Source organism: Puma concolor, chromosome E3 (assembly GCF_028749965.1).
Source record: "Puma concolor isolate L17-30 chromosome E3, mPumCon1.1.hap2, whole genome shotgun sequence".
Taxonomy (NCBI): domain Eukaryota; kingdom Metazoa; phylum Chordata; class Mammalia; order Carnivora; family Felidae; genus Puma; species Puma concolor.
This window is the reverse complement of record NC_141682.1, coordinates 39,660,294-39,687,292: the sequence shown is the minus strand read 5'-3', so window position 1 is coordinate 39,687,292 and position 26,999 is coordinate 39,660,294. Positions and strand designations below refer to the sequence as shown.

Sequence of the window (26,999 nt, the reverse complement as noted above, 5' to 3'; positions counted from 1 at the left end):
TCATATAAACTTTTATTTGTTGTATAATCCTGTTTCCTGCACTGCTGAAATTGTTGAAATCAAAGGGAATAACTGTTTCTCATTTCAGAGTGCACAGGTCATTCTGGGTTATGCTGTGCTTCTCCCTGTCTACCACTGCTACCTTTTGTGTGATGTAGTTCTATTAATTTTGTTAGATGTGTTTACGGGGAGATTTCGTGTAGATGTTCTGGCCTCAACTGCAAGATAGCATTTTCCCTAATAAAGTGGTTAGTGTGGCATTTGTGATTTTGCTGTTAAAATTAAGTCATCTTCCACTTATATTAAGATGGCAGTACTCCCCCAAGTGATCTGTAGATTCACTATAATCCTTGTTAAAATGCTGATAGCCCCCTTTTTTTTTTTTTTTTGCAGAAATGGAAAAACTGATCTTAAAAATCATGTTTAATTGCAAGGAACCCTAAATAGTCAAAACAATCTTGAAAAAGAACGAAGTTGGAAGATGCACACTTGTGATTTCAGAACTTACTACAAAGCTACAATAATCAAGTTGGCACTACTGGCATAAGACTACACTTTTAGTGCGGTGGAATAGAGTTGAGAGTCCAGATATGAACCCACGCATTCATGGGAATTTTTTTTTTTTTTTTTATGTTTGTGTATTTTGAGGGGGCGGGGGGAGATGGAGACAGAGAATCCCAAGCAGGCTCTGTGCTGATAGCACAGAGCCTGATGCGGGGCTCAATCTCATGAATTGTGAGATCATGACCTGAGCCAAAATCAAGAGTTGGACCCTGAACCAACTGAGCCACCCAGGTGCCCTTTGGGCAGTTGGTTTTTGACAAGAATGCCAAGACCAGTCATGGTGGAAAGAATAATCTTTTGAATGAATGGTGCTGGGACAACAGACTATCCATATGGAAAAAATGAAGCTGGACCCTTTATATCATATAAAAAAATTAATTCAAAATGGATTAAAGACCTAAATGTGAGAGCAAATCTATGAAACTCTTAGAAGAAAACAAATAAATCTTCATGACCTGGATATGACAGTGGATTCTAGCTATGACAACAAAAGCACGAGCAAGGAACAAAAGAAAAGAATTGGACTTAATAAAAATTTAGTATGTTTGTGCATCAAAGGACACCATCAAGGGATGGGAAAGACAGCCCACAGAATGGGAGAAAATATTTTTAAGTTGTGTCTGACAAGGGTGTGTAATCCACCATATACAAAGAACTCTCACAACTCGGCAACAAAAAGACAAAACCCAATTTGAAAATGGGCAAAAGACTTGGGGAGCCTGAGTGGCTCAGGCGGTTGGGCGTCCAACCGGCTCAGGTCATGATTTCTCTGCTCATGAGTTCGAGCCCCATGTCAGGCTCTGCTGACAGCTCAGAGCCTGGAGCCTGCTTTGGATTCTCTGTGTGTGTCTCTCTCTCTTCTCCTTCCCTCCTGGCACTCTGTCTCTCTCTCAAAAATAAATATTAAAAAATTTTTTTTAAATGGGCAAAAATCTTGAGTAGACATTTTTCCAAAGATGTACAAATGGCCAACAAGCACGTGAAAAGATGCTCAACATTAGTCATTAAAGAAATGCATATCAAAAACTACAGTGATATACAACCTCACCTCCCTGCCAGGACAGCCAGAAAAAGAAAATTCCCAAACCCCCCAAAAAACCCAGAACATAAGTATTGGTGGGGATGTGGAGAAATTGGTAATCTCATACATTGCTAGAGGTCCATAATGATGCAGCTGCTGTGTTAAACAGTTTGGTGTTTCCTCAGCAGGTTAAACCTAGAATTACTGTATGACTTAGTGATTCTGTTCTTAGGTATTTGTCATAAGGATTGAAAAAAAATTGTCGGAACAAAAACTTATGTTCACGATAGCCAAAAGACAGAAACAACCCAAATGCCCATCAATGGATGAGTGGGTAAATAAAACATGGTATAGTTGTGTGATTCATACAGTGGAATACGTGTTACAATATATGTTTGCTTATTTATTTATTTTTTTATTTTAGAGCACGAGCTGGGGAGAGAGTCAGAGGGAGAGAGAAAATCTTAAGTGCAGAGCCTGAAGCAGGGCTCAATCCCACGACCCTGGGATCATGATCTGAGCCGAAATCAAGAGTCGGATGTTCAGTCGACTGAGCCACCCAGGTGCCCCAGTGTTTGCTTATTTAATGATTATACTAATGGATCTTTCATTTTTTTAAAGTTTGCCAGTTCTTTGATGCAACCAGAATCTGTTCTCCCTTCTTAGGAGAAAACTCATGACTGATGACTGGTTCTTCAATTTAAACAATTTATTGTGGAACATTGTATATCAAAGAACATAAGTAGTATCAAGAGTATCAATAAGATTATCAATAAACGGAAGTGGACCTCTCATCCAGCCTAAGAAATAGAGCATTATCTTTAGTGTTTTTAAATTCTTATTTCCTTTTACTGCCCCACTTAGTATTTTACTGAGTCACCAGATTGATTCTAAATATAAGGATATTCATGAGGATAGCTTTCCCTTAAGCAAATTTAATGTCCTATTTATCCTGTCATATTCATTTACTCATCATTTATCACATTATTTAGTTACATTCATTTAATGGGGTAAAAGCATTTCAGAGATTGAAAAGCTCCATATGGGTAGTAAAAGAAGTCTTTAATTTGGAACCTGAACTTGGCCCCAAATAAATGCTGAACTTTACCTCTGGGAAGAAAAGAACATTTATGAGTTATGTCCTAGGCACCTTCTTTGGCCTTTTCCATCCATTATCTCCCTTAATCCTCCGAACAACCCTATGAGATAAATATTATTGTAACAATTTATAAATGAGGAAATTGGCTCATGGTAAATAATTTGCCCAAGGTCACAAAACTAACAGAGCAGATCCAAGACTTAGCTCATACCTGTCTAAATGCAAACTGATTGGGGCTCTTGGGTGGCTCAGTCAGTTAAGCATCTGATTCTTGGTTTTGGCTCAGGTGATGATCTTGTAGTTCATAGGATTGAGCCTGGCGACAGAGCTTTATCAGGTTAGGATTTAATCCTTTGGCAAGACTCTAGATAGTGTTGTATCCGCTTATTGGGAGGCATACAGTGTCTGGTTTTTAGCCTTTAAAAAAATGTTTTTAATGCTTATTTGTTTTGAGAGGGAGAGAGAATCCCAAGCAGGCCCCATGATTCACTCGACAGCCCAGAGCCTGCTTGGGATTCTCTCTCTCCCTCTCTGCCCCTCATCCGCTTGCGTGTGTGCTTGGTCTCTCTCTCTCTGTCTCTTTTTTTTTTTTTTTTTTAATGTTTTAAAAATGTTTATTCATTTCTGAGAGAGAGAGAGAGAGAGAGCGCACAAGCAGAGGAGGAGCAGAGACAGAGAGAGGGAGACATAGAATTTGAAGCAGGCTCCAGGCTCTGAGCTGTCAGCACAGAGCCCGACGCAGGGCTCGAACTCACGGACCATGAGATTATGACCTGAGCCGAAGTCGGAAGCTTAACTGACTGAGCCACCCAGGCGCACCTCCCCTTTCTCTCTCAAACAAACTTAAAAAAAAAAAAAAAAAAATGCAAACTGACCACCTTACCAAATTATCCTCCTTCCCCAAGTTCCTGGGAACCTGGAGTTTACATTTTGGTAATTGGCTATGATTACATCTTTTCTAACCTTAATAGGAACTTCTAGTCCATTGACCCCATTGCCTTCTCTTATCCACATATTTATGCAGCTTGTAGGCCATTACGCCTGGAATATTCTTAGCAGTATCCCATCTTAGCCCCCTTAGTTTATTCTTGTCCATTAAAAAAAATCATTGTGCCTTTTAAGTCTCTTAATCTACATGTTTCCCCTCTCAGTGCCTTTATTTTCCTTATAATATATCTGCTGAAGGACATCAGCAGGTTGATTTGTAGAGTTTTCCAGTTTTGATTGTGCTTATTTATATATATATATTTGCATTGCAGTTCAACATGTTTCTCTGTCCTTTATACTTCCTGTAAACATATAGCTGGATCCAGAGGCTTTCTTTTTAAAGCCATTTAAAAAAATGTTTTTAATGCTTATTTATTTGTTTTGAGAGGGAGAGAGAATCCCAAGCAGGCTCCATGTTCTGTACAGAACCCAATTCAGGGCTCCATCTCACAAACTGTGAGATCATAACCTTACCTGAAGTCAAGAGTCGGATGCTTAACCAAATGAGTTATCCAGGCACCCCTCATTTTTGGCCTTTTTATTTTTTATTTCTATTTATTGATTTTTTTTTTTAATGCTTATTTTTGAGAGAGAGAGACAGAGAGCGAGCAGGAGAGGAGCAGAAAGAGAGGGAGACATAGAATCCAAAGCAGGCTTCAGGCTCTGAGCTGTCAGCACAGAGTGTGATACGGGTCTCAGACTCATGAACTGTCATATGACCTCAGCCGAAGTCAGACCTTAATCAACTGAGCCACCTAGGCACCCCTGGCCTTTTTATTTTTTATTTTTATTTATTTTTATTTGTATTAAAATTTTTTTTTTGACCTTTATTTACTTTTTTGAGAACGAGAGAGACAGAGCATGAACGGGGGAGGGTCAGAGAGAGAGAGAGAGAGGGAGACACAGAATCCAAAACAGGCTCCAGGCTCTGAGCTGTCGGCACAGAGCCCGACGTGGGGCTCAAACTCACAGACTGTGAGATCACGACCTGAACCGACTGAACCACCCAGGCGCCCCACCCCTGGCCTTTTTAAAAAGAACAGCCATTGGTGCTCAGTGGCTACGTCTATCATTTCATTGGAGATTGCATGATTAGTGATACTCTAATTACAATTTTGTTTTCATGTATTAGTTGGAATAATTTTATAAGGACAGACTTCCCCTTACCTACTGGTTGGTTTTTCCGAGGTGTAGTTCATATAGGAAGGGCTGAATAAACATTTGATTCCTTGCTTTATCTAGTTTTCAAAGTAATGAATTGGCTCTCCTTCTCCATCAGAGGATGGCCATTTAGTTTTCTTCTAAAACATTATCGACTCCTGGATTTATGTTATTTGATTCTCTTCAATTCATTGAAATGACTGTTCTTTTTTTATGTATAAAAAACATTTACATATAAATGTTCATTTTTTTTTATTTTTTTTATTTTTGGGACAGAGAGAGACAGAGCATGAACGGGGGAGGGGCAGAGAGAGAGGGAGACACAGAATCGGAAACAGGCTCCAGGCTCTGAGCCATCAGCCCAGAGCCCGACGCGGGGCTCGAACTCACGGACCGCGAGATCGTGACCTGGCCGAAGTCGGACGCTTAACCGACTGCGCCACCCAGGCGCCCCTAAATGTTCATTTTTGAGAGAGAGAGAGAGCATAGCGGAGGAGGGACAGAGTAGTTGGGGGGAGGACGGAAGATCCCAAGCAGGCTCTGTGCTGACAACAGCAAGCCTGATGCAGGGCTCAGACTCACCGTGAGATCCTGACCTTAGCTGAAGTCTGATACTCAACCAACTGAGCCACCCAGGCGCCTCTGAAATTACTCTTCTAAATGAAGTGCAATTTATTGTATCTTTGGCCAGTGAGAGCCTCTTTAACTTAGCTCCTGAGCTCTTTGACACAATCCTGGTGGCCACTGAGAGCTTCCTTGATATCTGGTGTGGGAGAAGCAAAATTTTACCTCTACCGTGGCTGGAGAACTAAATTGATGTAAGACAGATCAGCAGGAGAATATCGTACATGTTTTTATAAGTGTTACATGACACGAGAGCCTTCATCAGAAATGAAGACCTAAATAAATGATGAAACTTAACTTGCTTTTCTGTTAGGTTGAACAAAGGGGCTGTTATGAAAAAGTGACTGTGTGGTGAGGCTAAAGGGAGATGAGAATTGCTTTTAACAAGGTCTGTTTATAGAATGCTTGATGATAAGAATGTTAACTCTCCTGGTAATGGGAGGACATCTCTCATATGGGAATTTCATCTGCTTTTAAGAAAAGGAAGGTTGGAGTGTTTTTCTTGCATTTGCCATTTTCAGGTGACTTTAACTCAAAATAGTATGCCAAAGTGGCTTATTTTGGGGTGGCACATTCTGAACTCCTCCACTGGTATGTCAAGATGTCTTGGGCTCATCTTCTACATTTCCTGCATCCAGACTTGGAATCAGCAATTTCTCCAGGAAACCTTAGTTTATTTTAGTGGAAAATGCTATTTCAGGATCACAATCTTGGTACTAAGGAATGCTTTTGGTACCAGGGTGGCCATTTTTTTCTAGGCCTTTTCAGTGATCAGAGCTAGGAAGTATTTATGTTTCAGATAAAATATTGTGAGTTCATACTATTTCTATTTAAGTTCAGAACTGTGGGGTTTTTACTTAACAACTTCTATGCGGCATAGACATCTCCTTTCTTCCATATTAAGATTCCTTTCTTCCCTATTAAGAATCCTGACTTCGAAGGATTTTTCCAGAATTACTTTTCTAGAAATACTAATTTGTTTTATCCCATATTACACATATAGCAGTCACATATATATACATATATATGTGTATATGCATGTGTATATGTAAGTATGCTGCCACATCTGGTTATGATTATTGAAAACATTAAAATCTTTTGCACAAACCATCTCCAGTCTCCTCTCACTTTTTTTTTTTTTACAATGTACTATATCTACATTGTCAGATCATGTACGTAGCCATTTCATACTATCGTCTCTTTCTTTTAGTCTTCATTTAATCTTCTATGAGGAACTGCATTTAATTACAGATTCCTTAGGTCACTGTCTTCTAGTTCCTCTAGCTCATTCTTTTTTTTTTCATTCATTCTTTTTTTGCAAAAAGCTTTTTTTTTTTTTTTTTTTTTTGGGGGGGGGGGAGAGGTGCAGAGAGGGAGAGAGAGAGATGTGGGGCTTGCTCTCACGATCTATGAGATCATGACCTGAGCTGAAATCTGAGAGGCTAACTGACTAAGCCACCCAGGCACCCCACGAAAAGCTGTTTTTATTAAAGCACGGGGACGGGGCAGGGCCTGTGGGTGGAAAGACCTACCCCTAGTACATCCTTTATTTAGGACTCCTGAGAATAGTATTCCCTGAGTTCTTGCATGTGAACAGCACTGTCAGACACTATGTATTTGAAGGTCATATTAGCTGGGCAGGAAATCTTGAATCACTTTTATCCCCCTGCAGTGCTTAGTGCCTCTGTTTTCTTCTGGCACAAAGTGTTGCTGTCAAAAAGTCTGATGAGGGGTGTCTGGGTGGCTCAGTCAGTTGAGCGTCCGACTTCAGCTCAAGTCATGATCTCACGATTGATGAGTTCGAGCCCTGCGTCTGGCTCTGTGCTGACAGCTCAGAGCCTGGAGTTTGCTTCGGTTTCTGTGTTTCCCTCTCTCTCTGCTCCTCCCCTGCTCATGCTCTGCTTCTCTCTGTCTCAAAATAAATATTTCAAAAAATTTTTTAAAAAATCTGATGAAAATTATTTAAAAAATACACGTATAGGTAATTTTGCTGTTAAATCACATGCTCAGTTTTAGTGTTTATTATTTATTCTAGTTTTAGCTTTGTTTTTCATGTCCAGAAACAGTTACTGGTATGCTATGTCTTCGCCTGTCTTCAACACTTGTCACTGTCTCTCCGATTGTTTCCTCTTCCATTTTCCCTGTGTCAAAGTCTTTCTTTTTTTGCTTACTGTTCCTCTTAGAGTCGCTTTTATTGTGTTTACCCTTATATTCCTTCTACTTTAGTGTTTATTTCTGAAATGACTGCCTTTGATTTCTAATTCTTTTTTTTTTAATATATGAAATTTATTGTCAAATTGGTTTCCATACAACACCCAGTGCTTGATTTCTAATTCTTAAATTGTCTCCTCATTTCTGAATTTTTAAAGTTCTGAGTTGTGACGTTCTTTCATGTCTTGTATGATTTTAAACTTGTTCTGAAACAGTGCGTTACCACTTTGATCTGTTTTTTGAGCATTTCTTCCTGGAGGACTTTTATTATTTGTAGAGATATTTTCTTCTCTTCATTTTCTTTTTTCATATAGTAACGTAGGGTATTTCACGTCGTGAGACTTGCTTATTTTTTTGGTGAATTTCGTTTTCCTGAACTTGTAGACGGAGGCTTGTTTCAGATTACTCTTGCATCTTTTCGGAGCCCCTCTTCTGCTGTGTTTGTCCAGGTGTTAAATACAGTGACTTGCTTTCTGAGATTTCCTGGCTCTGTGTACTTGTCCCGCTTTTATCCTTCCCTTTCTTTTCTTCATTTTTGCAGTCTCTTTCCCACACACTTTTACTCCACTGCGAGCCGTCTCTTAGTGTGGGGCCCTTCTTGGACAGAAGCCCTGGTCGGTCAGTTCGAGGATTCAGAGGCTAGACCCCTTTAGGTCTTCCACTGGCCCCTTGCACTCCTTGTTATTGGAATAGGAAGAATCCTTCCCACGTGTAGCACCATTCTCAAAAATAGCTCACTGTGCTTTCAAATGGGTACCTGTTGTGTGGATTTTTCATTACTTCAGGTCTGTCTCCCCTGTTACTTCCCTCTACTTTCTCTCACGTAGGTACTATATACCTACCTGTACTCTACCTCCTGTATTGTAGGCGTGCAAAATAAATTGCCTGCCTTTTAGGGCCTTGCGGATATTTTGTCACCTGGTTTTGCTGTAAATGTTATTTCAGGAGATGGGTCTTTGAGATCTAGTTGCTCTCTGTTACGTGGGGATTTGGGAAGATGCAGAATTTATGCTGCCACTACCACGACCGCCATTTTCAGAGCACATGTATTGATCTTCTCATACATTCCTAGTTCGAGTTGTGCATACAATTTTTGAAAGAATGTTTTGCGTCTGTGTTCACTTAGGTTGGCCTTTGGTTTTTATTTTGTGTTACCAGTAGTGTTTATTTCGGGGTTATAATTACTTTGTAATGATCTGTGTGGTTTTCTATTATTTCTACACTATGGGTCAGTTCATATAAAGTGAGAATAATCTGTTCCTTGACACTTTGATAGAACTTTCTCATTAAAACCTTCTGTTTTAGGGTAGATCTTCAGGTATGTTTTTGCTTTTGCTATATAATAATTGTCTGATTAGCCTTTCCGAACCTCGTTGAAACAACTAACATTCACCTCCACCAGCCAGTAATTGGATTCGCTGTCTACATTCAGATCCTCTAACGCTTCTCCTTCATCCTCCAGAGTGAAATCTGATTCTCTTTACACAGTCTGCTCACAGGATTCTTGTAGAATTTTTTTTTCAACTTTTTATTTTTTAATGTTTACTTACTTTTGAGGGACACAGACAGAATGCGAGTGGGTTAGGGGCAGAGAGGGAGGGAGACACAGATCTGAATCAGGATCCAGGCTGTGAGCTGTCAGCACAGAGCCCGACGCGGGGCTTGAACTCACGAGCTGTGAGATCATGACCTGAGCTGAAGTCGGACGCTCAACTGACTGAGCCACCCAGGCGCCCCTAGAATTTTTTTTAATTTGGGTTTATTTATTTTGAGAGAGAGAGGGCAAGCAGTGGAGGGGCAGAGAGATTGAGAGAGAGAGAGAATCCCAACAAGGCTCTGTGCTGTCAGCACAGAGCCCTACGTGGTATGTGATCCCTTGAACCGTGGGTATCATGACCTGAGCCAAAATGAGTAGTCGGATGCTTAACCAACCAACTGAGCCACCCAGGCGCCCCTGCTCGCAAGATTCTTATCGGTACTTTATGTTCACCTCTGTCAAACACTGTTTTTGCCTTTTCCCCAAATACATTTAATTTTGATCTTACGTAACAGAAATGATTAATGGTTTTATTTTTCTAACTACATGTCTTAGGGGAGAGTAGAACTTTGTACAGAGCGTGGCATCTTCCACAGTTTATTGTTTCATAAATACTTGGGGTGGTGATATGAAGTGATGGGAGGTGGGGTGGCAGCAGGACAGGGAATTGGTTACCCAGTGACCTCCTGCTTGGCGGTCCTCAAGCGGAGCCTCCCGCTGCTGCCCCTTTGTGAGTGTGCTGAGTGGCTGTGTACCTGGGCTGGCTGGGAGCGGGCCCAAGGTAGTTCCAGGCCTAATTCTACCCTCAGTGTGTGTAGGTGGCTCTTGGGTGTGGGTGTGTTCCTTTTGTGCTGTTACAAATAACACCACAGTGAACTTGGTTCTGTCTGCCTCCTTGTTCACATGGGCCAGTGGAATTGTCACCTACTTGTGGTCTGTTGCCCATGTGCTCAGAGAGCAGAGCTGGAGGACCGGGAGGCTCTTCTGCTCCTAGCCTTGCTGCTTGAAAGGGACCTGGTGGGGAGTCATGATGGGGAGTGATGATACTCAAAAGTGGAAGGGTGTGAGCTTAGTCCTGCTGAGGATTTGGTATTTGTGACAAGCTTAACTCAACTAATTCAGGGCCTATTGATGCAGCTTGTTTGAATTTGGAGACACTTCAGTATTCTCAACTCCCCAGATGTTCTGATACCCAGAGGTAGAGATCAGGAATCTCCTCTGTAACTTCCCCACCCCAATACCCAGGGCAGTTGGACCCTCCTGAGAAGAAATGTCTCTGTATCCTGGTATCCTGAAGTACTGAAATGAATTTTCACTATTGATGTCTTTTGTAAGATTCTCCACTTGTGCCCCCTGAGATGTCTGGAACTGTGGTCAAAAACCAGTCATCTGCCATTGAGGAGTATGGCTAGGTGTCCCTTATAAGATTATACAGTAGGTGGTTGCAACTATTTTTGTGACACTTGTTGGCCTAAGCAAGGTCTCTATTCAGTGTAACATAGAGGGATGCCTGGGTTGCCCAGTCGGTTAGGCATCCGACTTCACCTCAGGTCATGATGTCATGGTTTGTGAGTTCATGCCCTGTATCAGGCTCTGCTGACAGCTCAGAGCCTGGAGCCTGTTTCGGATTCTGTGTTTCCCTCTCTTTCTCTTTGCCTCTCCCCTTCTCGTGCTTCGTCTCTCTCTGTCTCTCAAAAATAAATAAAAGTTAAAAAAAATTTTTTTAAGTGTAACATAGAAAAGAAAAGGAAAGGATAGATGAGAAAGGAAACAAAGGAGCCCCCCAAAGAGGTGTGATTTGGGAGTAATCGAGTGCCATTGTCAGGGATGGCTTCGGCTGTTCCTCAGTGGTACCTGGGCCACAGGAAGCCATCCTGGATGTCGTACTCTTCACCTGAAAGTCCTGCTCTGAGCATTTGCTCCCTTAAATGACAACAAGGCTAAACATGCCTGTTAATGGAATTTGCCAGGTGAGAAGTCATCAGGCTAATTACAGCGCCCTTTGATCAAAGAAGGCTCTTGTGCCAAAGCTGTTCCTTTGGTTTACCCACGTCTCCTGTTTGTGCTCAGAGAGTCTCTAGGTGTCCCTTAGGCACACAGAACAGAGTAGGGGGTAAATGAATAGTCAAAATGCTTTCGCTATTTGGATATTAAGTTCTTGGATCGAGAATATTTTTGGCAACAGATGGTTTAAGGAAAGGAGTGTGTTTGTGTGTGTGTGTGTGTTCTGGCCAGCATGTATTCGTTGAACTCTTATATTTGTGAAAAGGTTAGTGCTGTGGCTTATGGAACTAAAAACAAAGCAGGTTTTGTGTTGAATTTTTGCTGTTTGTACTTTATGATAAACTTGTGCAGAACTATTTAGCATAGAAATCAGCTGAAGGTTAGCTAGATCCAGGTCTTCCCCAGGCCAGCCATTTCCCACAAGTCCTAAGAAGGCTTTAACGCAGTCTCCCAGTAAACGTGATCTTTAATATCAGTACTACCATAGGCCTACTTACATGAGGTAGTTGAATATTCCCAGCACCACAAGTCTTACGCCATATTGTAGTGTGATCTTGGGTGCAGTTCGGTTTCATTACAGAAAAAATCAGTATAAATTACAGAGGTGTTGGCTTTGTCGTCCCAACAGAATTGACCCTTGCCTGTATACCAGGTCGTGTTATGGGCAGGCCATTATAATTGACCCTGACTTGGTTATTCTTTTTTTTTTTTATTTTTTTATTTTTTAACATTTATTTATTTCTGAGACAGAGAGAGACAGAGCATGAACAGGGGAGGGGCAGAGAGAGAGGGAGACACAGAATCCGAAACAGGCTCCAGGCTCGGAGCTGTCAGCCCAGAGCCCAACGCGGGGCTCCAACTCACGGACCGTGAGATCATGACCTGAGCCGAAGTCGGACACTCAACCGACCAAGCCACCCAGGCGCCCCGGTTATTCTTTGATCCAAGTTAATTGGGAACAAAACCAGCTACCCCATGTCAGCTTATAGGCTTGTAGTGATACTGGTCGATACTGTGTGTTGTGTAACAGGGCTCACCTCCCTCTATAGGGAGCACACAAACGGTATGTACAATAGTTCTTGTACCTGCTAGCAGTGCTACGGGGTATGGCTTATTCTGACCCATTCTGGGATGAAGGTGGCACAGTGCGTTGATACAAATTACAGGTGCCCCTGGAGAACTTCCATGGGTTTGGAGGGTCACACAGTTCCCATAGGTGTGCCCCGGAGCCTCAGCAGCCAGGATGGAAAGCCATTGTTCTGTGGCCGCTTAGCCTCCATCTGTATTAAGATAGTTGAGAGGCTCTGTTGGGTCAGAATGCCAGACCTTTCCCAGTGCTGGTCCTTGCATTATTTCACATTATTTGCTGGGTTGGCTTGACCCATTTCAATAAAACCTCCTCTTTCCAGGCTGACTCCCCTCCTTTACTTGCCTCCTGCAGAAAACTTTCTCTCATCTGCTTACTGTAGTTAATTGTTTTTCTGTCATTGCTGCTCCTCACTGAAGGTGAGTTCAGCTTGTCCCATGATGCCTGGACCTGGATGGGCACCTATCTCCTGTCAGGCCCATTTCTGTCTTGCGGGCCATTGTTGTTTAGGTCACCAGGCATGTTGTTGCCACTGTGTACCAGTGACAGGAGCGCAGCTAGGATACATAAATTGTTCCATAAACTAATCCTATTAAATTCTGGCTCCATTGATGGAATAGTTTCTGAAGTCACTGTTTCACATTTCTTCTGACCCCAGGAAAGATCCTCCCCACTTGTGTTATTTCCTTGTTGTCTCTTATAAACTAGCTTGCCTGTGGTTTAGGCTTTATCTTTTTTCTTTATATTTTTTTAAGTTTTATTTATTTTGAGCGTGTGTGAGAGAACACACGGGGGAAAGGCAGAGAGAGGGAGAGACGGAGAATCCCAAGCAGGCTTCACGCTGTCAGCACAGAGTCCAATGGGGGGCTCCATCTCACGAACCTCAAGATCACGACCTGAACTGAGATCAAGAGTCGGATGCTCAACTGACTGAGCCACCCAGGCGCCACCCCCACCGGCTGCCTTTCATCACAACCTCCACTGTTCTTTTTTTTTTTTTTTTTTTTATAAATTTTTTTTTTTTTTCAACGATTATTTATTTTTGGGACAGAGAGAGACAGAGCATGAACGGGGGAGGGGCAGAGAGAGAGAGGGAGACACAGAATCAGAAACAGGCTCCAGGCTCTGAGCCATCAGCCCAGAGCCCGACGCCGGGCTCGAACTCCCGGACCGCGAGATCGTGACCTGGCTGAAGTCGGACGCTTAACCGACTGCGCCACCCAGGCGCCCCACAACCTCCACTGTTCTTGAGAGCCCCTTTGCGCTTGAACTTCTTCACCCACTGATGCCGATGATGTCAATTCCTGAGAAGGAATTTAGGAGCTGATGCTTTTTGGCCTGTTTGTACCCTAGGTAAAAATCTCTAAGCCAGGACTATGGAGCTGGGTAGGCCACTGGTAAGCTGTTCTTTAAGTGACATCCCCCATCTCAGTGTAGGGCAGTGGGGGCAGGGATGCAGCAGCCGGAGGTCCCATCAGGGTCTCGTGGCATGGATCTCCTACATCACAGGCCAAGATGAGGATGATCAGGGCCCCAGAACTCTTAAAACATCCTGCCCAAGATAGAGTCTCCCTTCCATGAGTTGGGGGCTTGGCAGAAGGGAGCCCCTCTCTTAACTGCATTCATCTGAGACTTAGCCTCAGGACCAGGCTGCTGGGGCCTGAATGAGAAACTCTGAGGTCTTGTTCTGGGGCAGAAAGCCCTCTGGCTTGGTGCTGTGTTCTTGATGAGAGTGGTCTGGAGAGGGAGTGAGGTCTCCACTTGCTGAGCTGGGTTGGGGGAAGAAGGGAGCAGTCTTGGTTCCAACACCACAGACTGGTGGTATTTGAAACAAATGGATGTTTCGTAGCTGCTGTTCACCCTCAGGACCATTTCCAGACACCTTAGAGGGTTGTTTTTATGGTTTTCTTCAGTTTTACTGGGGAGCAGGTCAGCATAAGTCTTCATGTTGTCATGCCAGAAGTCAATCTTACCTACTTTTAGTTTTGAAAAATTAATAAGCTATATTTTTTAGAGCAGATTTAGGTTTATAGAGAAATTGACCTGAAAGTAGAGTTTCCACATACCCGCTCATTCTCCCCTACCGTACTTTCCCCTAATTTTGACATCCCATGTTAGTGTGCTACTACTACGTTAGTTAGAGTGGATGAGCCGGTATTGGTGAATTGTTAATTAACTAAGTCCATGGTTTATGTTAGGGTTCACCCTGCTGTTACACATTCTCTGGGTTTTGACAAATATATAATGATAGGTATCCATCATTACAGTATCCTACAGAATACTTGACAATGCCCTAAAAAAAAAACAGAGCCCTAAAAATCTCCTGTGCTCTACCTGTTCATCCTTCCCTCCTTCCTTGAGCCACTGGCAACCACCCATCTTTTTATTATTTCTATAGAACTCACATACATAGTTGGGATCGTGTAGTGTGTAGCCATTTCACATTAGCTTCTTTCACTTAGTAATGCACGTTTAAGTTTCCCGAATTCATCTGTTTCTGTCTCCAACATTGCTGGCAGCACTTTGCCCTGTGTCCTCCCCTCTCTTAAGGTTCCAAAAAGAATTGATTTTAAGTCAGCTTTTTACTGCTTGGTAGGATGGGGTGGCAACTTCCAGGCTCCTTAAATGTGGAACTGGAAACCAGAGATCCCATTGCCTAGTATACATTGGACCCCTTTATCTGTGGGGGATACATTTCAAGACCCCCAGTGGGTGTCTGAAACCACATATAGTACTGAACCCCTACATATGCTATGTTTTTTCCTATATAGACATACCTATGATAAAGTTTAATTTATAAATTAGACAAGTAAGAGAATAACAGCAACAATACAACAAGTATAATAGTATACTGTAATAAAAGTTACTTGAATGTGATCTCTCTCAAAATATCTTATTGTACTGTTACCCTTCCTGTGATAACGTGAGGTGATAAAGTGCCTGTGAGGTGACATGAAGTGAGGTGAGTCACATAGGCAGTGTAACGTAGTGTTAGACCTCTGACACATTGTCAGAAGGAAGATCGTCTACTTCCAGGTGACAGGTAACTGAAACCTCAGAAAACGGACTCCCGTATCAGAAAACAGTTGACATGTGTATAGTCACCTTGTATCCTCCAACCTTGCTATAGCCATTTGTTTATTCTAGGAGGGGTTTTTTGTTGTTGATTCTTTGGGATTTTGTATATAGACAATTATGTAATATATACACAAAGACTGCTTTATTTCTTCTTAATCTGTATAACTTTTGTCTCCTTTTTTTTTTTTTTTTCTGTTTTGGTCATGTTAGCTAGGACTTCAGTACATTGATGCATAGGAGTTGTGAGAGTAGACATCCTTGCCTTGTTCCTGATTTTAGTGGGAAAGCATCTAGTGTTGGTGTGCCTGGGTGGCTCATTTGGTTGAGCATTGGCTCTTGATTTCGGGTCAGGTCATGGTCTCACAGTTTGTGGGATCAAACCCCACTTCGGGCTCTTTGCTGGTGGCATGGAGCCTGCTTGGGATTCTCTCCCTGCCCCTCCCCTTCTCTTTCACGCATGCACATGCTCTTTCTCTTTCTCTCTCAGAGTGAATAAACATTAAAAGAAAAAGCATCCGGAGTCTTACCATTAAGTATGCTGTTCACTGTATTTTTTATTGTGATAAAATATACATAATATAAAAATGACCATTGTAACCATTTTTTTTTTAAATTTTTTTTTTCAACGTTTATTTATTTTTGGGACAGAGAGAGACAGAGCACGAATGGGGGAGGGGCAGAGAGAGAGAGGGAGACACAGAATCGGAAACAGGCTCCAGGCTCCGAGCCATCAGCCCAGAGCCCGACGCGGGGCTCGAACTCCCGGACCGCGAGATCGTGACCTGGCTGAAGTCGGACGCTTAACCGACTGCGCCACCCAGGCGCCCCCCATTGTAACCATTTTTAAGGTGTATAATTCAGTAGTATTAAATGCATTTATACTGTTGTGTAACCATCACCACTATCCACACACTGCCCATCTCTAGAAGTTTTCATCATTAGCAGCTGAAAAACCATACCCTTTAAACAAGAACTCCCCATTTTCCCCTCCCCAGTTCCTGGCAACCACCATTCTACTTGCCGTCTCTGAATTTGACTGTTCTAGGTACCCTTTATACGTAGAGTCATGCAAATAGTTGTCCTTTTGTGTCAGGTTTTTTCGCTTAGCATCATGCCTGCAAAGCTCGTCCATGTTGTAGTAGGTGTTAAAATTGCCTGCCCTTTTAAGGCAGAATAACACTCCGTTGTATGTATTTTGCGTACCCATGCATCTGTCAGTGAAAATTTGGGTTGCTTTCACATTTTGGCTCTTGGGAATAATGCTTCTGTGAACAGGGGTGTGCAACCATCTGAGTGCCTGCTTTCACTTCTTTTGAGTCCATACCTAGAAGTGCAGTGACTGGATCATATGCTAACTCTAGGTTTAATTTTGTGAGGAACCTCCATACTGTTTTCCGCTGTGGCTGTGCCATTTTGCATTCCTATCAGCAGTGCAGAGGGTTCCAGTTTCTCCACATACTCATAAACACTTACAATTTTCTGTTTTTTTAAATAATACTGAGATTCTAACAGATGCATAGTGGTAGCTCATAGTTTCTTTTTCTTTTTTGATTATATTAGTATTTTATCACCATTGTTCTCAGAGCACAGAACAGAATGGACAGCAAAGTGTAAGACCTGAAACAGGAGACCAGTCAGGAGCTGAACGTCATGTTCCCAAGTTTTGTTTGTTTGTTTGTTTGTTTGTTTTACATCCAAGTTAGTTAGCATATAGTGCAACAGTGATTTCAGATTCCTTAATGCCCTTTACCCATTTAGCCCATCCCCCCTCTCACAACCCCTCCAGTAACCCTCTGTTTTCCATATTTAAGAGTCTCTTATGTTTTGTCCCCCTCCCTGTTTTTATTTTTGCTTCCCTTCCCTTGTGTTCATCTGTTTTGTCTCTTAAAGTCCTCATAGGAGTGAAGTCATATGATATTTGTCTTTCTCTGACTAATTTCACTTAGCATAATACCCTCTAGTTCCATCCACGTCGTTGCAAATGGCAAGATTTCATTCTTTAAAAAAAATTTTTTTTTACATTTATTCATTTTCGAAAGAGACAGAGCACAAGTGGGGGAGGGGCAGAGAGAGAGGGAGACAGAATCCGAGGCAGGCTCCAGGCTCTGAGCTGTCAGCACAGAGCCCGACACGGGGCCCGAACTCAAAAACTGCGAGATCATGACCTGAGCCAAAGTCAGACGTTTAACCCACTGAGCCATCCAGGCGCCCCGTGAGATTTCATTCTTTTGATTGCCGAGTAATGCTCCATTGTGTATATATACCCCATCTTCTTTATCCATTCATCCATCAGTGGACATTTGGGCTCTTTCCATACTTTGGCTATTGTTGATAGTGCTGCTATAAATATTGGGGTACATGTGCCCCTTCAAAACAGCACACCTGTATCCCATGGGTAAATGCCTAGTAGTGCCACTGCTGGGTCGTAGGGTAGTTCTGTTTTTAGTTTTTTGAGGAATCTCCATACTGTTTTCCCGAGTGGCTACACCAGCTTGCATTCCCACCAACATTGCAAAAGAGATCCTCTTTCTCCACATCCGTGCCAACATCTGTTGTTGCCTGAGTTGTTAATGTTAATTCTGACAGGTGTGAGGCAGTATCTCATTGTGGTTTTGATTTGTATTTCTCTGATGATGAGTGATGTTGAGCATTTTTTCATGTGTCAGTTGGCCATCTGGATGTCTTCTTTGGAGAAGTGTCTATTCATGTCTTTTACCCATTTCTTCACTGGATTGTTTGTTTTTTGGGTGTTGAGTTTGATAAGTGCTTTACAGATTTTGTATACTAACCCTTTATCTGATATGTCATTTGCAAATATCTTCTCCCATCCCATCAGTTGCCTTTTAGTTTTGCTGATTGTTTCCTTCACTGTGCAGAAGCTTTTTATTTTGATGAGGTCCCAGTAGTTCATTTTTGCTTTTGTTTCCCTTGCCTCTGGAGATGTGTTGAGTTAGAAGTTGCTGCAGCCAAGGTCAAAGAGGTTTTTGCCTGCTTTCTCCTCAAGGATTTTGATGGCTTCCTGTCTTACATTTAGGTCTTTCATCCATTTTGAGGTTATTTTTGTGTCTGGTATAAGAAAGTGGTCCAGGTTCATTCTTCTGCATGTCGCTGTCCAGTTTTCCCAGCACCACTTGCTGAAGAGACTGTCTTCCATTGGATATTCTTTCCTGCTCTGTCAAAGATTAGTTGGCCATATGTTTGTTCTTTCCCATTTTTTGATTGGGTTGTTTGCTTTTGTTGTTGAGTTGTAAGAATTCTTTATGTATTCTGAATCCCAGATCCCAATTAGATAAATGATTTTCAAATATTTTCTCCCACTCTGTGGGTTGTCTTTTCATATTCTTGTTAGTGTCCTTTGGAGCACAAAAGTTGTTATGTCTGATTAAGTCCAGTTATCTCTATTTTCTTTCTTTGGTGATTTTGGTGTCATAGGTAAGAAATCACTGCCAAATCCAGTGTGCATCTTTTTCCTTATGTATACTTCTGAGAGTTTTAAGGTTCTGTCTTACATTTAGGTCTAGAGTTTTGACTTAATTTTTGTTACAGAATGAGGCAGGGGTCTAACTTCATTCTTTTATGTGTGGATATCTAGTTTCCCCAGTACCATTTGTTGAAAAGACAGTCTTTTCTCCATTGATTGGTCTTGGCACTGTTATAGAAAACCATTTGACCTTGTACGTGGGGGTTTGTTTCTGGGCTATTCTATTCCATTGGTCTGTATGTCTGTCTTTAGGCTACTATTACACTGTTGTTGTTTTAAAGCTTTTTAATTTATTTTGATAGAGCACGAGCAGGGGAGGGGCAGAAAGAGAGGGAGAGAGAGAGAATCCCAAGCAGCACGATGTGGGTCTTGATCCCATAAACCTGTGAGATCATGACCTGAGCCGAAACCCAAGAGTCGGATGCTTAACCAACTGAGCTACTACAGTGTTTTGATTCCTTCAGCTTTGTACCAAGTTTCACAGTCAGGAAGTATGAGACCTCCAACTTTATCCTTCTTTTTCAAGATTGTTTTTGACTATTTAGGAGTTCCTTGAGATTCCATACGAATTTTAAGATAGAGTTTTCTGTTTTTCTGAAAAGCATTATTGAGATTTTGGTAGGGATTGCGTGAATCTGTAGGTCACATCTTCGTGTTAAGTCTTCCAGTCCATGAAAACACAGTGTCTTTCCATTTATGTATGTATTCTCTAATTCCTTTCTGGATTGATTTGTACTTTTTGGTGCACATCTTTCACCTCCTTGGTTGTTTATTCTCAAGTATTTTAATTTTTTTGATTGTGAATGGAATTGTTTTCTTAATTTCCTTTTAGGATTGCTCATTGTTAATGTACAGAAATGCACTTGATCTCTATTGTTTTTCTGTTCTCTGTGGCCGCTGTACTCTATTTCCTTCTTCCTGCTAGCTTTGGATTTAGTTTCCTTTACTTCTTTTATTTCCTTAAGGTGTAAAGTTAGGCTACTGCTTTGAAATTTTTCTTCTTTTTTAAAAGTAAACCTTGGGGCCCCTGGGTGACTCAGTCAGTTGAGCGTCTGACTTTGGCTTAGGTCATGATCTCACGGTTCATGAGTTCGAGCCCCACGTCGGGCTGACAGCTCGGAGCCTGGAGCCTGCTTAGGATTCTGTGTCTCCCTGTCTCCCTGTCCCTCCCCTGCTTGTGCACACGCACGCTCTCTCTCTCTCTCTCTCTCTCTCAAAAATAAATAAATATATTGAAAAATAAATAAATAAATAAATAAATAAATAAAAGTAAACCTTTACAGCCATAAATTTCCCTCTAGCACTGCTTTTGCTGCACTGCCAAGTTTTGGTATGTTGTTTTCTCATTTTTATTTGTCTCAAGGTATTTTCTAATTTTCTTTGTGATTTCTTCTCTACTCAGTAGTTGTTTGAGGCCATGTTATTTAACTTTAAAACATTTGGAGATTTTCCAGTTTTCTTCTGCCTTTGTTTTCTAGTTTCATTCCATTGGAAAAGATACTTTCAGCCTTTTTATACTTTTTAAGACTTTTCTTGTGGTCTAACATGTGGGCTGTCCTGGAGAAAGTCTCTGTGTGCACTTGAGAAAAATGTGTATTTGACTGTTTAGGGGTGGAGTGGTTTGGTCTGTAGATCCCTCTTAGATCTAATTGGTCTGTAGTATTCTTCTCTTACTGTTTCCACAGTGAGCTTCTGTTTGGTCGTTCTGTCCATTATTGAAAGTGGGGGTATTGAAATCTCCCGACTGTTATTCTCTAGAGCGATTTTTCTCTTGAATTCTCTCAATTTTGGCTTCATATATTTAGGGGCTCTCGTGTATGGTGCATGCCTGTTTAAAATTGTTACATCTTCTTGGGGAAGTGACTGTCATATAATGTCTTTTTTTTTTTTTTTTAACATTTACTTATTATTGAGAGACAGAGAGACACAGAGCATGAGCAGGGGAGAGGCCGAGAGATGGAGAGACACAGAATCTGAAGCAGGCTTCAGGCTCCGAGCTGTCAGCACAGAACCCGACGTGGGGCTCAAACTCACAAATTGCGAGATCATGACCTGAGCCAAAGTCGGATGCTTAACGCACTGAGCCACCCCGGCGCCCCTTTATTTCTTGTAATAGTTTTTTCTTGTAATAGTTTTTTTTTTTTATGAAATTTATTGTCAAATTGGTTTCCATACAGCATCCAGTGCTCATCCCAACAGGTGCCCTCCTCAGTGCGCATCACCCACTTTCCCCTCCCTTCCACCCCCCATCAGCCCTCAGTTTATTCTCAGTTTTTAAGAGTCTCTTATGATTTGGCTCCCTCCCTCTCTAACTTTTTTATTTCCCCTTCCCCTCCCCCATGGTCTTCTGTTAAGTTTCTCAGGATCCACATAAGAGTGAAAACATATGGTATCTTTCTCTGTATGACTTATTGCACTTAGCATAACACTCTCCAGTTCCATCCACGTTGTGACAAAAGGCCGTATTTCATTGTTTTTCATTGCCAAGTAGTATTCCATTGTGTATATAAACCACAATTTCTTTATCCATTCATCACTTGATGGACATTTAGGCTCTTTCCATAATTTGTCTATTGTTCAAAGTGCTGCTATAAACACTGGGGTACAAGTGCCCCTCTGCATCAGCACTCCTGTATCCCTTGGGTCAATTCCTAGCAGTGCTATCACTAGGTCATAGGGTAGATCTATTTTTAATTTTTTGAGGAACCTCCACCCTGTTTTCCAGAGCCGCTGCACCAGTTTGAATTCCCACCAACAGTGCCAGAGCGTTCCCGTTTCTCCACATCCTCGCCAGCATCTGTTGTCTTCTGATTTATTCATTTTAGCCACTCTGACTGGCGTGAGGTGATATCTCAGTGTGGTTTTGATTTGTATTTCCCTGATGAGGAGTGACGTTGAGCATCTTTTCATGTGCCTGTTTGCCATCTGGGTGTCTTCTTTAGAGAAATAAGTGTCTATTCATACTTTCTACCCATTTCTTCACTGGATTATTTGTTTTTCGGGTGTGGAGTTTGGTGAGTTCTTTATAGATTTTGGATACTAGCCCTTTGTTTGATATGTCATTTGCAAATGTCTTTTCCCATTCCGTCGGTTGCCTTTTAGTTTTGTTGATTGTTTCCTTTTGCAGTGCAGAAGCTTTTTATCTTCATGAGGTCCCAATAGTTCATTTTTGCTTTTAATTCCCTTGCCTTTGGAGATGTGTCAAGAAATTGCTGCGGCTGAGGTCAGAGAGGTCTTTTCCTGCTTTCTCCTCTAGGGTTTTGATGGTTTCCTGTCTCACATTCAGGTCCTTTATCCATTTTGAGTTTATTTTTTTGAATGGTGTGAGAAAGTGGTCTAGTTTCAACATTCTGCATGTTGCTGTCCAGTTCTCCCAGCACCATTTGTTAAAGAGACTGCCTTTTTTCCATTGGATATTCTTTCCTGCTTTGTCAAAGATTAGTTGGCAATACTTTTGTGGGTCCAATTCTGGAGTCTGTATTCCATTGGTCTATGTGTCTGTTTTTGTACCAATACCATGCTGTCTTGATGATTACAGCTTTGTAGTAGAGGCTAAAGTCTGGGATTGTGATGCCTCCTGCTTTGGTCTTCTTCTTCAAAATTACTTTGGCTATTCAGGGTCTTTTGTGGTTCCATACAAATTTTAGGATTGCTTGTTCTAGCTTTGAGAAGAATGCTGGTGCAATTTTGATTGGGATTGCGTTGAATGTGTAGATAGCTTTGGGTAGTATTGACATTTTAACAATATTTATTCTTCCAATCCATGAGCACAGAATATTTTTCCATTTCTTTATATCTTCTTCAATTTCCTTCATAAGCTTTCTATAGTTTTCAGCATACAGATCTTTTTTATTCCTAGGTATTTATTATTCTTGGTACAATTGTGAATGGGATCAGTTTCTTTATTTGTCTTTCTTTTGCTTCATTATTAGTGTATAAGAATGCAACTGATTTCTGTACATTAATTTTGTATCCTGCGACTTTGCTGAATTCATGTATCAGTTCTAGCAGACTTTTGGTGGAGTCTCTTGGGTTTTCCGTGTATAATATCACGCCATGTGGAAAAAGTGAAAGCTTGACTTCATCTTTGTCAATTTTGATGTCTTTGATTTCCTTTTGTTGTCTGATTGCTGATGCTAGAACTTCCAACACTATGTTAAACAACAGCAGTGAGAGTGGACATCCCTGTCACGTTCCTGATCTTAGGGGGAAAGCTCTCAGTTTTTCCCCATTGAGGATGATATTAGCTATGGACTTTTCATAAATGGATTTTATGTTTAAGTATGTTCCTTCTATCCCAACTTTCTCGAGGGTTTTTATTAAGAAAGAATGCTGAATTTTGTCAAATGCTTTTTCTGCATTCATTGACAGGATCATATGATTCTTATCTTTTCTTTTATTAATGTGATGTATCACATTGATTGATTTGTGAATGTTGAACCAGCCCTGCAACCCAGGAATGAATCCCACTTGATCATGGTGAATAATTCTTTTTACATGATGTTGAATTCAATTTGCTAGTATCTTATTGAGAATTTTTGCATCCATATTCATCAGGGATATTGGCCTGTAGTTCTCTTTTTTTGCTGGGTCTCTGTCTAGTTTGGGAGTTAAAGTAATGCTGGCTTCATAGAATGAGTCTGGAAGTTCTCCTTCCCTTTCTATTTTTTGGAACAGCTTGAGAAGTATAGGTATTATCTCTGCTTTAAATGTCTGGTAGAATTCCCCAGGGAAGCCATCTGGTCCTGGACTCTTATTTGTTGGGAGATTTTTGATAACTGATTCCATTTCTTCACTGGTTATGGGTCTGTTCAAGTTTTCTATTTGAAGCCATCTGGTCCTGGACTCTTATTTGTTGGGAGATTTTTGATAACTGATTCCATTTCTTCACTGGTTATGGGTCTGTTCAAGTTTTCTATTTCTTCCTGCTTGAGTTTTAGAAGTGGGTGGGTACTTAGGAATTTGTCCATTTCTTCCAGGTTGTCCAGTTGGTTGGCATATAGTTTTTCATAGTATTCCCTGATAATTGCTTGTATTTCTGAGGGATTGGTTGTAATAATTCCATTTTCATTCATGATTTTATCTATTTGGGTCCTCTCCCTTTTCTTTTTGAGAGGCCTGGCTAGAGGTTTATCAATTTTGTTTATTTTTTCAAAAAACCAACTCTTGGTTTCATTTATCTGCTCTACAGTTTTTTTAGATTCTATATTGTTTATTTCTGCTCTGATCTTTATTATTTCTCTTCTTCTGCTGGGTTTGGGGTGCCTTTGCTGTTCTGCTTCTATTTCCTTTAGGTGTGCTGTTAGATTTTGTATTTGGGATTTTTCTTGTTTCTTGAGATAGGCCTGGATTGCAATGTATTTTCCTCTCAGGACTGCCTTTGCTGCATCTCAAAGCGTTTGGCTTGTTGTATTTTCATTTTCATTTGTTTGCATAGATGTTTAAATTTCTTCTCTAATTGCCTGGTTGACCCATTCATTCTTTAGTAGGGTGTTCTTTTTTTTTTTTTTTTTAAATTTTTTTTCAACGTTTATTTATTTTTGGGACAGAGAGAGACAGAGCATGAACGGGGGAGGGGCAGAGAGAGAGGGAGACACAGAATCGGAAACAGGCTCCAGGCTCTGAGCCATCAGCCCAGAGCCCGACGCGGGGCTCGAACTCACGGACCGCGAGATCGTGACCTGGTTGAAGTCGGACGCTTAACCGACTGCGCCACCCAGGCGCCCCTGTAGGGTGTTCTTTAACCTCCATGCTTCTGGAGGTTTTCCAGACTATTTTCCTGTGGTTGATTTCAAGTTTCATTGCATTGTGGTCTGAAAGTGTGCATGGTATGATCTCAATTCTTTTATACTTATGAAGGGCTGTTTTGTGACCCAGTATGTGATCTGTCTTGGAGAATGTTCCGTGTGCTCTCGAGAAGAAAGTATATTTTGTTGCTTTAGGATGCAGAGTTCTAAATATATCTTTCAAGTCCATCTGATCCAATGTATCATTCAGGGCCCTTGTTTCTTTAATGATCCTGTGTTGGCGCACAGACATTTATAATTGTTAGCTCTTCCTGATGTATAGACCCTGTAATTATATAATGCCCTTCTTCATCTCTTGTTACAGCCTTTAATTTAAAGTCTAGTTTGTCTGATATAAGTATGGCTACTCCAGCTTTCTTTTGACTTCCAGTAGCATGATAGATAGTTCTCCATCCCCTCACTTTCAATCTGAAGGTGTCCTCAGGTCTAAAATGAGTCCTTGTAGACAGCAAATAGATGGGTCTTGTTTTTTTATCCATTCTGATACCCTATGTCTTTTGGTTGGAGCATTTAGTCCATTTACATTCGGTGTTATTGTGGAAAGATGTGGGTTTAGAGTCATTGTGGTGTCTGTAGGTTTCATGCTTGTAGTGATGTCTCTGGTACTTTGTGTTCCTTGAACATTTCACTCACAGAGTCGTCCCCCTTAGGATCTCTTGTAGGGCTGGTTTAGTGGTGATGAATTCCTTCAGGTTTTTTTCTTTGGGAAAACCTTTATGTCTTCGTATATTTTGAATGACAGACTTGCTGGATAAAAGATTCTCATCTTGTAATAGTTTTTTACTTAAAGTCTATCCTGTTTGGTGTTAGTATAGTCAACCCATCTCTCGTTCAGTTATTGCTTGTGGGAGATATCTTTTCCCATCATTTCATATTCAACCTGTTTGTGACTTTAGATCTCAAGTGCATTTCTTGTTGAAAGGATATACTTAGAATATTTTGTTTTGAAATCTTTATTTAGAGAGAGAGGGTGCAAATGAGGGAGGCCAGAGAAAGAAGGAGAGAAAGAATCCCAAGAAGGTTCCATGCTGCCAGCAAAGAGCCCGAACATGGGGCTCAGTCTCCCAAACCGTGAGATCATGACCAGAGCCAGAATCAAGAGTCACAGGCTTAACCGACTGAGCCACCTACGTGCCCCTGGTTTTGTTTTTTTAAGCCATTCTGCCAATCTGTGCCTTGTGATTAGGGAGATTAATCTGTAATTGCTGATAAAGAAGGGCTTACTTTTTTTTTTTAATGTTTATTTTTGAGAGAGAGACAGAGCATGAGTGGGGAGGGACAGAGAGAGAGGGAGACACAGAATCTGAGGCAGGCTCCAGGCTCTGAGCTGTCAGAACAGAGCCCGATGTGGGGCTTGAACTCACAAACGGTGAGATCATGACCTGAGCCCAAGTCAGATGCCTAACCAACTGAGCCAGTCATGTGCCCCGGTAGGGCTTACTTACTGTATATCTTACAAGTTTTTTTGTCCCTTAATTCTCCTTATTCCTTAATTATGGCCTTCCTTTGTGTTGGGTTGATTTTTTTTGTGGTGACATGTTTTGATTCCTTTCTTACTTTCTTTTGTGTATAGTCTCTGTGTTTTCTTTGTAGTTACCATGGAGATTACAGGTAACATCTAAAGTTTAGTGATCTAATTGTATTGATATCAACTTAATTGCATACAAAAATTGTACTTCTGTATATCTCTGTCTCTCTCTTCATTTTGTTATTGATGCCACAATTACACACGTACACACTAACACAGGTTTATAATTATTTTTACGTATGTCTTCTAAATCCTCTAGAATAGAAAAAGTGGGATTTTACAAACCAAACTTGGAATAATACTGATGTTTATATTTATGTAATTACCTTTACCTTCAGCTGTATCTTCATATAGCTGCAAGTTACTGTCTAGTGTACTTTGCTTTCAACTTGAAGGATTTCCTTTTGCATTTACTTCAGGACAGATCTAGTGGTTACAGACTCCTTCAGCTTTTGTTTATTTGGGAATGTCTTAATTTCTCCCTTAGTTTTGTTTTATTTTTTATTTTTTTCAACGTTTTATTTTTATTTTTGGGACAGAGAGAGACAGAGCATGAACGGGCGAGGGGCAGAGAGAGAGGGAGACACAGAATCGGAAACAGGCTCCAGGCTCTGAGCCATCAGCCCAGAGCCTGACGCGGTGCTCGAATTCACGGACCGCGAGATCGTGACCTGGCTGAAGTCGGACGCTCAACCGACTGCGCCACCCAGGCGCCCCTCTCCCTTAGTTTTGAAGAACAATTTAGCCAGATATAGAATTCTTGGTTAATAGTTTTTTTTTTTCTTTCAGCACTTTAAATATGTCATCACA

General features: G+C 41.2%; 1 long non-coding RNA gene across 1 annotated transcript in view; it reads left to right on the top strand.

Moving 5' to 3' along the window:
- The window catches only part of LOC147573169 (uncharacterized), a 30,202-nt gene extending 3,360 nt beyond the window's left edge, over window positions 1-26,842 (top strand). The window contains exons 2-3 of the long non-coding RNA XR_015245495.1: window positions 394-2,148; window positions 26,729-26,842. This is a non-coding gene — a long non-coding RNA (uncharacterized LOC147573169). The remainder of the gene's footprint in view (window positions 1-393; window positions 2,149-26,728) is intronic.
- The last annotated feature ends 157 nt before the right edge of the window (window positions 26,843-26,999 follow it).